At 45.2% G+C, this 11,715-nt stretch overlaps 1 pseudogene; it reads right to left on the reverse strand.

Annotated features, from left to right (window-relative positions):
- Positions 1-217: 217 nt before the first annotated feature.
- Positions 218-1,872, reverse strand: LOC108635207 (annotated as a pseudogene).
- Between the last annotated feature and the right edge of the window lie 9,843 nt (positions 1,873-11,715).

An 11,715-nucleotide genomic window follows, 5' to 3' on the forward strand; every position in this document is an offset into this window, starting at 1 on the left:
TGGTTGGATGGCATCAGCAACCCAATGGAATGAGTTTGGAGCAAGCTTTCAGGGGATGGTGTGGCAGGGAAAGCGTGGCATACTGAAGTTCATAGGGTCACAGGGAATCAGACACGACTGAGCAACTAAACAAAAGCCAGGCAGGGTCTTTATGAACAGAGCTGGCTGAATCCTCATGGGGCTTTATTGAATTTCTGGAGGTGGATAGAACATATTTTTAGCCAGATCCCATGCTGCAGCATGTCTGGAATATTTTGTGTTTGTAGTCAATCTTTTTTGTGTTTTTTCTGGGTGGCACGTGGGAGTCAGTGTTCCTCACAATGATGGATGCTGTCTCTCTCAGTGCCAGCTGAACTGAACTTTGGATCATGACCTCTGTTTCAGGAGACCAACCCTCGAAGGTGCTCTGGCTGTTTGAATGACTGATGATTCTTGGTTTGGATTTCTGTCTTTTCCTTCAGGTTCAAACTTTGTAGCCAGCACTTGGAACATGGAAAGACCCTCCTGTTCCAGTGCCTCCGAGCATGATTTGCAAAGGATGTCACCTGTTTGAAAATTTTGAGGCAAAACAGACAGGCAATTGTTCATGTTTCCATGCCATGTTCTAAAATACGCCTCTACATTGGCAAAGACTGACAATCTGTAATTGCAAACACAGCACACATAGGGCATTTGCCAAGTGTTTGACTGTCCTTCATGTGCTGTAAGAGAACCTGATCTGTTTTGAAGGACAATTCACAGATATTACAGACCGTGGAGGGCTCCCAGGAAGCATGGACACTTTCAATGTGACACTGCAGCTGGAAGGGGCTGGGAAACTGGCGGTAGCAGTGCTGGCAGGTAGTGTGGATTTCTCAGCTGTCTCCGTTCTGCCTCTCAAGCTCCAGATGGTTCCTCAGGTGGGTCATAAACTTGACATATTTTAGAACACTCAAGCAGCTGAGTCATTTAAAGGCTGTATGAGTCTTCTGTTCTGGTGCCGTCTCTTGTATGCTGCCAGAGTAAAAGCAATCAAATAACATTTACTTTCATCAGTAAATTTGATCCCAGATTTACTTTCATGGGATCAACAGTCTTGCTCTGACGTGCAAGAGTCAAAAAGTCCATTTTCTCCAGCCATGACAAACTCCATGTTCCTTCTGGATCCATAAGACAGAAGCATGCCTGGTCATTGGCGTGAGTCTGTGAAAAGGATGTCCCACCATGAACATGGCTCGGTGAGGTCAGGGAATCTTCCAAGGTCATAATCATGTTTTTCCAGGAGAGATACCTGGAGGGGCCGTGGTGGAGGTAGGTCCCCCTGGGATTCCATGGCTGAGTTTGGGTCTTTTGGGATTGCCACTGTTAAAATTCACATCAGAAGTGGGACACCAGTTTGAATTAAGAGGGCTTTCATCCTTGCCTCCTAATGAGGGAACGGCTCCAGAGAGACAAGGAGGCCGCAGAGAGAGTAATCCTGAATTGTGAAGGACAGTTTCCAGAGAGCTCGTTTATAATCAGGTTTAGACGAAGGCTCAGAAATAATAGAACTGCCTCTTCCTCACCATACACACTGAGAAGCTGGTGATACAGCAGCTGGCTCTGATGCTGGGGTCCTAACATTTGCAGGTTGCAACATGCAAGAGGGATCCGGACCCACGTGGTCCTTCATTCTTCTTGAAGATGAGTCCCTGGTCACTCTGTTAAAAACGTTAGAAATGACTGGCTTTGAAGTTGAAATCACTCTGACACAGACGGTTTCAAAGACGTGCTCCACTCCACAAAGATGACCTCAGCATCGTCATTGTCCTCACCTCTGGATTTGGACACGGCGGTCTTTTTCTCGGGTTCTGGTGGTGCTTGTGCTTCCTCACACGGGAAGAGATGGGCCATTTGCAATCACTTTTGGCTTCAAGTGGCCCCTTCTAGTGTGTTTTTCCCCCTAAGAGCAATCACCAGACAAGGTCGACCCCTTTGTGGTTTCAGTTAACAAGTTGTTCACTGAGAGTATTAAATGGAAAACTCCAGAAATATATAACTTATGCATTTTAATCTGCAGGTAATTCTGAGGAGAGTGATTGGAATCTCACACCATCCTGCTTCCTCCTGCCCAGAATGTGAATCGTTCCTTAGTCCTGAACATCCCACGTGTTTGTCACTCGGTTATCACAATGACTGTTGAGATGTCACAGGGCTTGTGACCAAGTTATCCTTACTTTACTCAATAATGGCCCCAAATCATAAGTGGAGTGATGCTGTCCATATAGATATGCCAGGGAAAATCCATTACGTGCTACCTTTAAGTGAAAAGATCGAAGTTCTCAATTTGATATAAAAAGAGAAAGAAAAAAATGTATGCTGAGGTTGCTAATATCTGTGGTGAATGTGAAGAAGAGAAAATAAATCTGGGTTAGTTTTGCTGTCAAACCTCAAACTGCAAAAGGTATGGACACAGAGCGTAGTAAGTGCTTAGTTAAGGTGAAAAAAAAAAATCACTCAATTAGTACAGTAGTATATTTTACATAGCGACTACACTCACAAAACTTTTATAAAAGTATATTGTTATAATTGTTCTATGTTATAATTACACCTTCCCTGGTGGCTCAGAGGGTAAAGTGTCTGCCTACAATTCGGGAGAGCCAGGTTCAATCCCTGGGTCAGGAAGATCCTGTGAAGAAGGAAATGGCAATCTAGTCCAGAATTCTTGCCTGGGAAATCCCATGGAGAGAGGAGCGTAATAAGCGGCAGTCCATGGGGTCGCAAAGAGTTGGACACGACTGAGCGACTTCACTTTCACTTTCCTGTTATTATTAGGCTATAGCTGATCTCTTACTGTGCATCACAGGCATGTTTGTATAGAAGAACCATTGTGTATATAGAGTTTGATACTGTGTGAGGTTACCGATGTCCCCTGGGGGTCTTGAAATGTATTCTCTGCCGATAAGTGGTGATGACTATATTTCTTTCAAAAGACAAAATTAGTACCTGATTTAATCATTGGCTGAAACATTGAGATAACTATTAACACCCTTAGACATAAGGAAACATCTCAGACTCAGTTAAGTGACATGACCGTTTTAAACTTCCTTCTCCAGCCACCACTTTTGCCTTGTCTCCCCATGGTGGTCCCAGAGCTCCTGTTAAACTCTGCAGGAGAGCTGGTAGGCACCAGTTTGCTTATAGATCTACAATCTCACTCAGAAATGCTGACTGACAGAAAATGTCCAAAAGAGCCCCAGCTGTCCCTTGGGGGTGCCTTTCACTCCCTCCACTCTCCGAGTCCCGAAGGCACCATAGTCTATACATGGATCCAAAATATTGTTTTAAAAATCCCAGCCATTTCTAATAGCAAGACTTGAACCTGCCTCATGCTGGCAGCGCTCTCTCTCTCTCTCTCAGAGAGAGAGAGCATTTACACTGTCCTTGAAACTATTTACACAGCATCAACATTGTATTAGGTATTATAAGGAATGTAGGGATGATTTAAAACATGTGGGAGCATCCCCTTAAGTTACATGCAAAGACTGCTCCATTTCATATAATGGAATTGAGCACCCATTAATTTTGGTATCTGCAGGTGCAGGATTCCCAGACCCAATCTCCCAAGGGTAACAAGGAGATAGGACGGGGCCTTCTCATGACTTCTACTGCTCCCCCTGCCTTGGACGCTGTCTCAAGTACCACCACCCAACTCCTGAGCTGCCTCGGTCCACAGTTTCTCTGCCAGGCTCTCCTGACCATGATGTCAGAAATCACAGCCTCCCCCAACTCACATGCCATATTCAGCTCCAGAGCTATTGGGCTGCTGTATTTTGGCTTCTAGAACAACATGGAGTGTCTGTCAGTGCTACATGTCTGCTGCATGAATAAACAGTAACTGTTATTAAACAACCGTTTATCTGTCCCTCAAGCTTGACCCACTCATTCCTGGCTCCCCAGGTACTTACACTTGATCTTAGCCAAAAGGCTGAGAAGCCATTTCTCCAAGCATTTAATGACTTCCAAAATCTGAATGAATTAAAACTATCATGCAAGAGAGAAAGTCAGCCAGTATGTAGCTGGATGCTGACAGGGGCGGTGGTTCTCATTGAAATTAAAGGTTTGTAACACAATTTCTCTCCATATAATACACTTGTTGATAGCTTCCATGCCATTAACACGTTTCATAGACATTAAAGGATATTCTAAAGTTTACATTTGGCCATTTGCGATACCAGATCACATTTCATCAGTAGCATATCATAGTTTTGTTTGGTTGTGTGTAAATGATGTCCCTAGCTGTAAAGGTCCCTCCTGCCAATGCAGAAAACCTAAGAGATGCAGATTCCATCTCTGGGTCAGGAAGACCCCCTGGAGGAGGGCATGGCAACCCACTGCAGTATTCCTGCCTGAAGAATCATATGGACAGAGAAGAATGGCGGGCGACAGTCCATAGGGTTGCAAAGAGTCAAGCATGACTGAAACAACTGAACACACACACATACATATGTATATAAATATATATTTTATAGTGGCATGAAAAATAATGCTGTGGGACTTCCCTGGTAATCCAGTATTTAAGACTTCTCACTTCCAGGCTAGGCGCACAGCTTCAATCCCTGGTCAGGGACCTGTGATCCCACATGCCACTGGGTGTGGCCAAAAGAAAATGGAATAATGTATCTTACAGCTGATGTCATCTTAGATTTAATGAAGATTTCTATTTTTCATAAGCAGAATCCAGCCTCCTATATTCGTGTCACAAGTCACTAATGGGATGCTAGCTGCATTATATAGGCAAATGGTTTAGACAGGGATTGACACATTGGCTTGCTTCCTGTTTTGTTTTGTTTTGTTTTTCCCCCAACCAGCGAACTGAGTGATTTTTATGTTTTAGGTTTTTTTTTTTTTAACTTTTAAAAAACGTTTAATAATTTTTACATTTTTTTTAATTTGGGGAAAAACAAAGGAAAGTTTTGTGACATGTGAAAATTATATGGTATCTAAATTTCAGTGTCACAAAGAAAGTTTTATTGGAACACAGACGTGATCAATTGCCGCTGCCTGAGGCTATTTCACCCTGCTAATGGGAGAGACCTCATGGCCCTTAATGCCTGGTTACTCTCTGGCCCTTTACAGGGAAATATTGCAGACTCATGGCTGCAGAGAACAAAAGGAAGCATTCCAAACCCCGTTACTCACCAGCTCCTGAAGTCCAGCTGACTCAGTGCAGCTAAACACTTCCTACTCTGAGACCAAGTGGAGGGTGAAGCTGGAGTGTCTTTGTCTCCACGTCCCGGAAAGAGTTCTCTGGGAATAGCAGAACCACTTCCTGTGTCCAGTGTCCGTGGAAATCCTACCTGGCTCTCCAAAAGCCTTTTCCCAGTGAGGCTGCATCAGGAGATTCCAAGCCTTCTAAAGCCAATTCTAGTCCAATCCATAGTACCCAAACCGGGCTCCAATCAGGTTTCTGAACCCGTTTTTCCCCATAGGATCTTTCAACTAGAAACATTTCTAGCAAAATGTTAGAGAGGGGAAAGAATCTGAGTGGGGCTTCAGGGTCCCTCCCAGGGGCTATTTTCCAGGTCTCAGTGTGGTGAGAGTCCCCACTTTCCTCTCTGGCATTCAGAGGCCCACCACCTTATCTCCAATTTATCTGAATCTTTAGTTATTTGGGGTTCAATAGCTTAAGGGCAAGGGAATGTGGTCCACACAGCTATTCCAACAGGGCATCGTCTGATGTCAGGAACCTTAAAAGTCAGGAGTTCTCTTCCAATGGCAGAAAACTCTCCAGCTGCAAACAGCGAAACCTTGTCCTCTTCCGAGGGCAAGGGGGTGGGTTGGGGAGGAGGCAGGGTGAGGAGGGCAGGAAGCAAGCTGACTCCCAAGTGATCTGCACTTGAAGACTCAGCACCCGCTGAATTCCCAGGGTCCTCACTGTGAATCTACATGCTGAACCCCAGGAGCTTTTTCTAGGCAGGGGCTCATGCATTCTTAAACCACGTCAGGGGTGTCGGGTCACACCCTCACCCCCCACCTGCTCCCTTCCCCCCTTACTCGCCCTCTTCTCTGTCCTCCTTTGCAGCACCTAGATTATATCTCAAGCTTTCCCTCCCACTGCCTTTACAGCCCTGTGCACACAGATTCGTGGGTTTCAGAGAGGGTTTCAGAGGAGAAATACGTGTATTTCCATTCATTATAAGGTAATAGAGTCACTGAATTAGAACAAAAATGATGTTCACTAATGAACGTGATCTCAAATGCTGTAATCAGATATAACATCAAAAACACCATTATTATCAAATCAACATGTTCTCCCCTTAAATTGACAGAATATATGTCCATTACATCTCAATGAAGCAGGGAAAAAAGAATAAAAACTGACCATTAGAAAGAGCGCGTTTTATACTCTTTTAAGAAGCATGATGGTAGGTGCTGTGCCCAGTAGCTCAGTTGTGTCTGACTTTTTGCGACCCCATGGACTGTAGCCAGCCAGGCTCCTCTACCCATTGAGTTCCCCAGGGAAAAATGCTCGAGTGGGTTGCCATGTCCTTCTCCAATGTTGACGAGTTTCAGAACCCAAGTCTAGGGACTTCCTGGCAGTCCAGTGGTAGAGAATCTGCCTTCCAATGCAGGGAATATGAGTTTAATGCGTGGTGGGTAAGATCCCACATGCCAGAGGGCAGTAGAACGGACAAAGGATCCTGCATGACACGACTAAGACCCAAAGAAGCCAAATAAGTGAATAAAACTGAATATTTTTTAAAACTCTATGCTCTTTACATTCTTCTGGATATGTTTGAAAGCACGATATTAACAGTTTTATTTATTTATGGACACACCATGAGACTTCCTGCAGGAGCTTAGTTTCCTGACCAGGGGCTGAACCCAGGTCACCAGAGTGAAAGCATTGAACACTAACTGCTGGCTTGCCAGGGAATTCCTCGTTTGATGTACTTAAAGGGTTTATTTTGATTGTATGCCAAAAGGTAGATCCTTTGCAGTGTTTGCACTTAAACAACATAAACATTTTGGATGTCAATTTTAAAATGTTTGCAAAAACTTGGGAGAAAGGGAGAAACATTTTGACTACTGATTTATGCTTCTAGGCTTCCCTGATGGCTCAGAGAGTAAAACCTCTGCCTGCAGTACAGGAGACCAGGGTTTAATCCCTGTGTCAGGAAGATCTCCTGGAGAAGAAAATGGCTCTCCAATCAAGCATGCTTGCCTGGAGAATTCCATGGACAGAGGAGCCTGGTGAGCTACTATCCATGGTTTTGCAAAGTGTCAAACACAACTGGATAACCAACACTTTCACTTTCATATGCGTCTAAAGATTGCTCAAATCTCAGAATCACCTGGGACATTATTAAACATAGAGATTCCAGGGCTGCATATGACACCTCAGAAATTCAAATTGCCCTAGGAGAAGACCTGGGAATCTGAAAATTCAAAGTTCGCCTCACTTGATTCTGAAGTGAAGTGAATCCCAGGGTGTAAAGTCATCCAATACTTTGGGAAAGATTGATCTCTGGTGACTCAGCAGTAAATAATTCGCCTGTTAATGCAGGAGAACTGGGTACAGTCTCTGGGTCGGAAAGATCTCCTGGAGGAAGAAATGGCAACCACTCCAGTATTCTTGCCTGAGAAATCCCATGGACAGAGGAGCCTGGCAGGCTACAGTCCCTGGGGGTCACAAAAGACTCAGACACGCAACTTAGCAACTCTACTGCAACAGTGAAAGTGAGAGGTGCTCAGTTGTGTCCAACCCTTTGTGACCGCATGGACTATATGCAGTCCATGGAATCCTCCAGGCTAGAATACTGATGTGGGTAGCCTTTTCTGTCTCCAGGGGATCTTCCCAACCCAGGGATCAAACCCAGGTCTCCCACATTGCAGGCAGATTCTTTACCAGATGAGGCACAATGGGAGCCCAAGCAACAATAAGAATATGCTTAAAATACCCAAGAATCAACACCTTCAGGAGACCCTAAGGGTTGAGGGTCAGGAATTCATTTTTTTCTTCATGTGACACACTGTGCACCTGCCTTGGGAGGAGCAGGTTATTGGCAATTCAATAAACCAATCAGATGTTGTAGCTTGAGCTGGGAGCTTCATCTGCCCCACCATCCTTCAGAGATTCTAGGAGCTCCACACCCTCTTTTAGGGGCTCTGGATGTCCTTCGTATTGAAGGAAGTTAGGATATAATCAAAGCTGAGAGATCTGGATGCAAACATCTCCGTTTGGGCCACAATTTCAAATCTTCTGGGCTGTGCTTCTTAACCGTCAGTGAATCTAAGGAATTGCCTATGTGTCTTGTGCAAAAACACATTCTCATCCAACAGTTGTGGGTGGGGCCTGAGAGTCTGAGTTTCTCACAAGCTCCAGGTGTTTCCCAGGCTGCTTAAGGTGTCCATATTAAACAGTGAGTACTAGAGAGCTTTTGAAAAGTACTGATGTTCTGATTGATTCTGTCAAGCTTACTCCATGCCCACAGACTCAGTATCTCCAGGAATGGGACCAGGGACTCAACGTTATTAGAGGTCTCAGGTATTTCTAAGGAGCAGATAGGGTGCAAAGTGTAGCCAGGCAAATCACCCTACCATCAACCCTGTTTTGGGCTTCATTGTGTCCTGCAAAATCCATATGTTGGGGGGACTTTCCCAAAGGTCCAGTGGCTAAAACTCTCCACTCCCAGTGTAGGGAACTGGGCTTCTGTCCGTGGTCAGGGAACTAGATCCCATGTGCTGCCAGGAAGACCGAAGACCCCACATATCACAACTAACACCTGGTGCCGTCAAATAAATTAATTCATTATAAAAATATCTGTAGAATGTCTAAGCCCCAACACTTTGGAATGTAATGCTATTTGTAGATTATGCCTTTAATGAGGTGATTAAGTTAAAACAAGGTCACTAGGGAGGGTCCTAGTCCAATCTGATGGTTCTCTATATAAAAAGAAAGAGGGAAATTCCATGAAAGGCCAGTGGATAGAGCTCAGATCTTTCACTGCCAAGGGCCCAAGTTCAGTCCCTGGTCTGGAAACTAAGACCCAGAAGAAAAGCAGCATGGCCAGAAAATAAAGAGGAAGTTAGGACGCACAAGACCTCAAGGATGCATGGACACAAAGGGACAGGAGGACACAAGAATGCGGGTGCCTGCTCATCAAGGAAAGAGATCTCCAGAGACACCACACTGTCAACACCTTAATCCTGGATTTCTAGCCTCCAGAACTGGGAGAAAACAATTTCCTATTGTTTAAGTCTCATGTATTTCTGGTGGCCACCTTAGTACATTAATGTATTCTTTAGATCAGGAGTCCCTAGAGAGAGTTCACCTCAAGGACAGTAGGGGCTATGCAGGTGATGACTTGGCTTCCAGCTGACTCCCAAACATCAACAAATGCCACCCACCCAGATTTTCCAGGGCGCAGCCTGCTCCTGTGGACCCCATCTTGCAGACCACTACTGCTAAACGTCCCCACACAAATCTCTTTCTGCCCGCCCCCTTTGTTTTTTGTTGTTTTCTTTTTTTTTTTTTTTTTTTTTTACTTCTCTCCTACACTCTGAGGGATGGAACCTTGAGAACAGAGTGAGGCCTGTGCTCACACCATCCTCGATGTGAAGGAGACTATGTGTTTTAATCAAAAACAACAACAACAAAAACAACAAAAAAAAAAAAAAAAGGAAGAAAACCCAAAGCTGTCTAGCAGAAGCTTATCACCAAGTGTACAGAAAAGCCTTCACATGATAAGTTAGGAAGAAGCAGAGGACATGATTTCAACCTCTTCTTCAGGGAAGGTTTCCGGGAAGGAGGACAGCACACCATCTGTAGATGGATTGAGGGCAGATGAATTTATTGGAAGGCATTGGGTAGCCACGAAAGGAATGAGTGGAGAGGGGTATGTCATCCTTCAGTTCTCTCTACTTCCAGAAGTTTCTATGATACGGGCCATGGTCACAGTTCTCCCAGAGGTCAGGGAGAAAGGAACGTTTGGTGACTTCATCAAAGCCTGGCCCAGAGAAGCCTGGCTCTCGGCAGCCAACATCAGGCTTCCGGGGCATCCACCAGGCTCAGGAAATGACCTACTGGGAACTATGTGGTGGTCCTGGGGTGGTTAGGACTCTGCACTCTCACTGCTGAGGGTAGGATTCTATCCTTAGTTGGGGAACTAAGATCCTGCAAGCTGTGTTGGCTGGCCAACAAAAGAAACAAAAAAAGAAAGACAGACATGGCCTGTTCCCACCTTTCCTTCCGCGTACAACCCCAAGGCCAACTCCAGTCCAGGTCCATTGCTTGTGGCCGCGGAGTGATATGTGGTCAGCCTGAGTGTCCGCCAACAAGGCTGATCATCTCACACCAACTGAGAACCTGGTACCCAGGAGGAGATCAGGCCCTTGGGACAGGGCCATGTGAGAAGTGGACTCTACAAGGTGTCCAAAAGGCACACCTTTTAAGAGAGCACTAATCCAGGTGGCTAGCCTCTACCCACTTCCTCCGTCTCTAGGGGAGAGCTTGGACCTTCCATTGTTCTCACAAATCTTTTCCTCTTCTACTCTCCCTGGAACAGCTTTATCTCAAGAAATTGTTGTTGTTCCTTTGCTCAGTTGTATCTGCAACCCCATGGACTTCAGCACACCAGACCTCCCTGTCCCTCACCATTTCCTGAAGTGCGCTCCAGTTCATGTCTAGTGCATTGGTGATGCCATCCAGCCATCTTATTCTCTGTTGCCCTCTTCTCCTTCTGCCCTCAATCTTGCCCAGCCTCAGGGACTTTCCCAGTGAATCAGCTGCTTGTATCACATGACCAATATAGTGGATCTTCAGCTTCAGCATCAACCGTTCTAATAAATATTCAGGGTTGATCTCCCTTAAGATTGACTGGTTTGAACTCCTTGCTGTCCCAAGGACTTCCAGGAGTGTTCACCAGCACCACAACTAGAAGGCAACGATTCTTTGGCACTCTGCCTTCTCTGTGGTCCAGCTCCCACAACCGTACATGACCATTTGGAAGACCATAGCCTTGACTCTACAGACCTTTGTTGGCAGAGTAACATCTCTGCGTTTCAACACACTGTCTAGGTTTGTCATAGCTTTCCTGCCAAGAAGCAAGCGTCTTTTGATTTCATGGTTGCAATCACCATTGCAGTGGTTGTACAGCCCAAGAAGAGGAAATCTGTCAGTACTTCCACCTGTTTCCTTCTATTTACCATGGAGTACTGGGGCTAGATGCCATGATCTTTGTGTTTTTAATATGTAGGTTTCAGCTGGCTCTTTCTCTCTCCTCCTTCATCCTCACCTAATCAGTGCAGAGTGTCTGGCTTCTTGCTGCTTCTGCCCTCAGTTCTAACTCCCTGAGTAAGAACTCATAAAGGGATGGTTTTGTAGCTTAAATGCAAGGGTGGGACAGAGAGGGACCAAAACATGGGATCATGACACATTGAGAAACTCAATCAGGGATGACTTGCACCACCTGCTCACCTACAGGATTAAAGGTGACTTGAAAGTGTTAGTCAGTCCTATCTGATTCTTTATGACTCCATGTACTGTACCCCAACAGGCTCCTCTGTGGAATTCTCCAGGAAAGAATACTGGAGTGGGTATTCACTCCCTTCTCCAGGGGATCTTCCTGATTCAGGGACTAAGCTTGAGCCTCCTGCATTGCAGGTGGATTCCTTACCACCTGAGCCACCAGGAAATCTCAAATCAAGGCAATACTAATTTCCAGGACATTACTATAGCAAAATTTTGGTGGT

This window comes from Capra hircus, unplaced genomic scaffold (assembly GCF_001704415.2).
Source record: "Capra hircus breed San Clemente unplaced genomic scaffold, ASM170441v1, whole genome shotgun sequence".
In the NCBI taxonomy this organism is placed as follows: Eukaryota; Metazoa; Chordata; class Mammalia; order Artiodactyla; family Bovidae; genus Capra; species Capra hircus.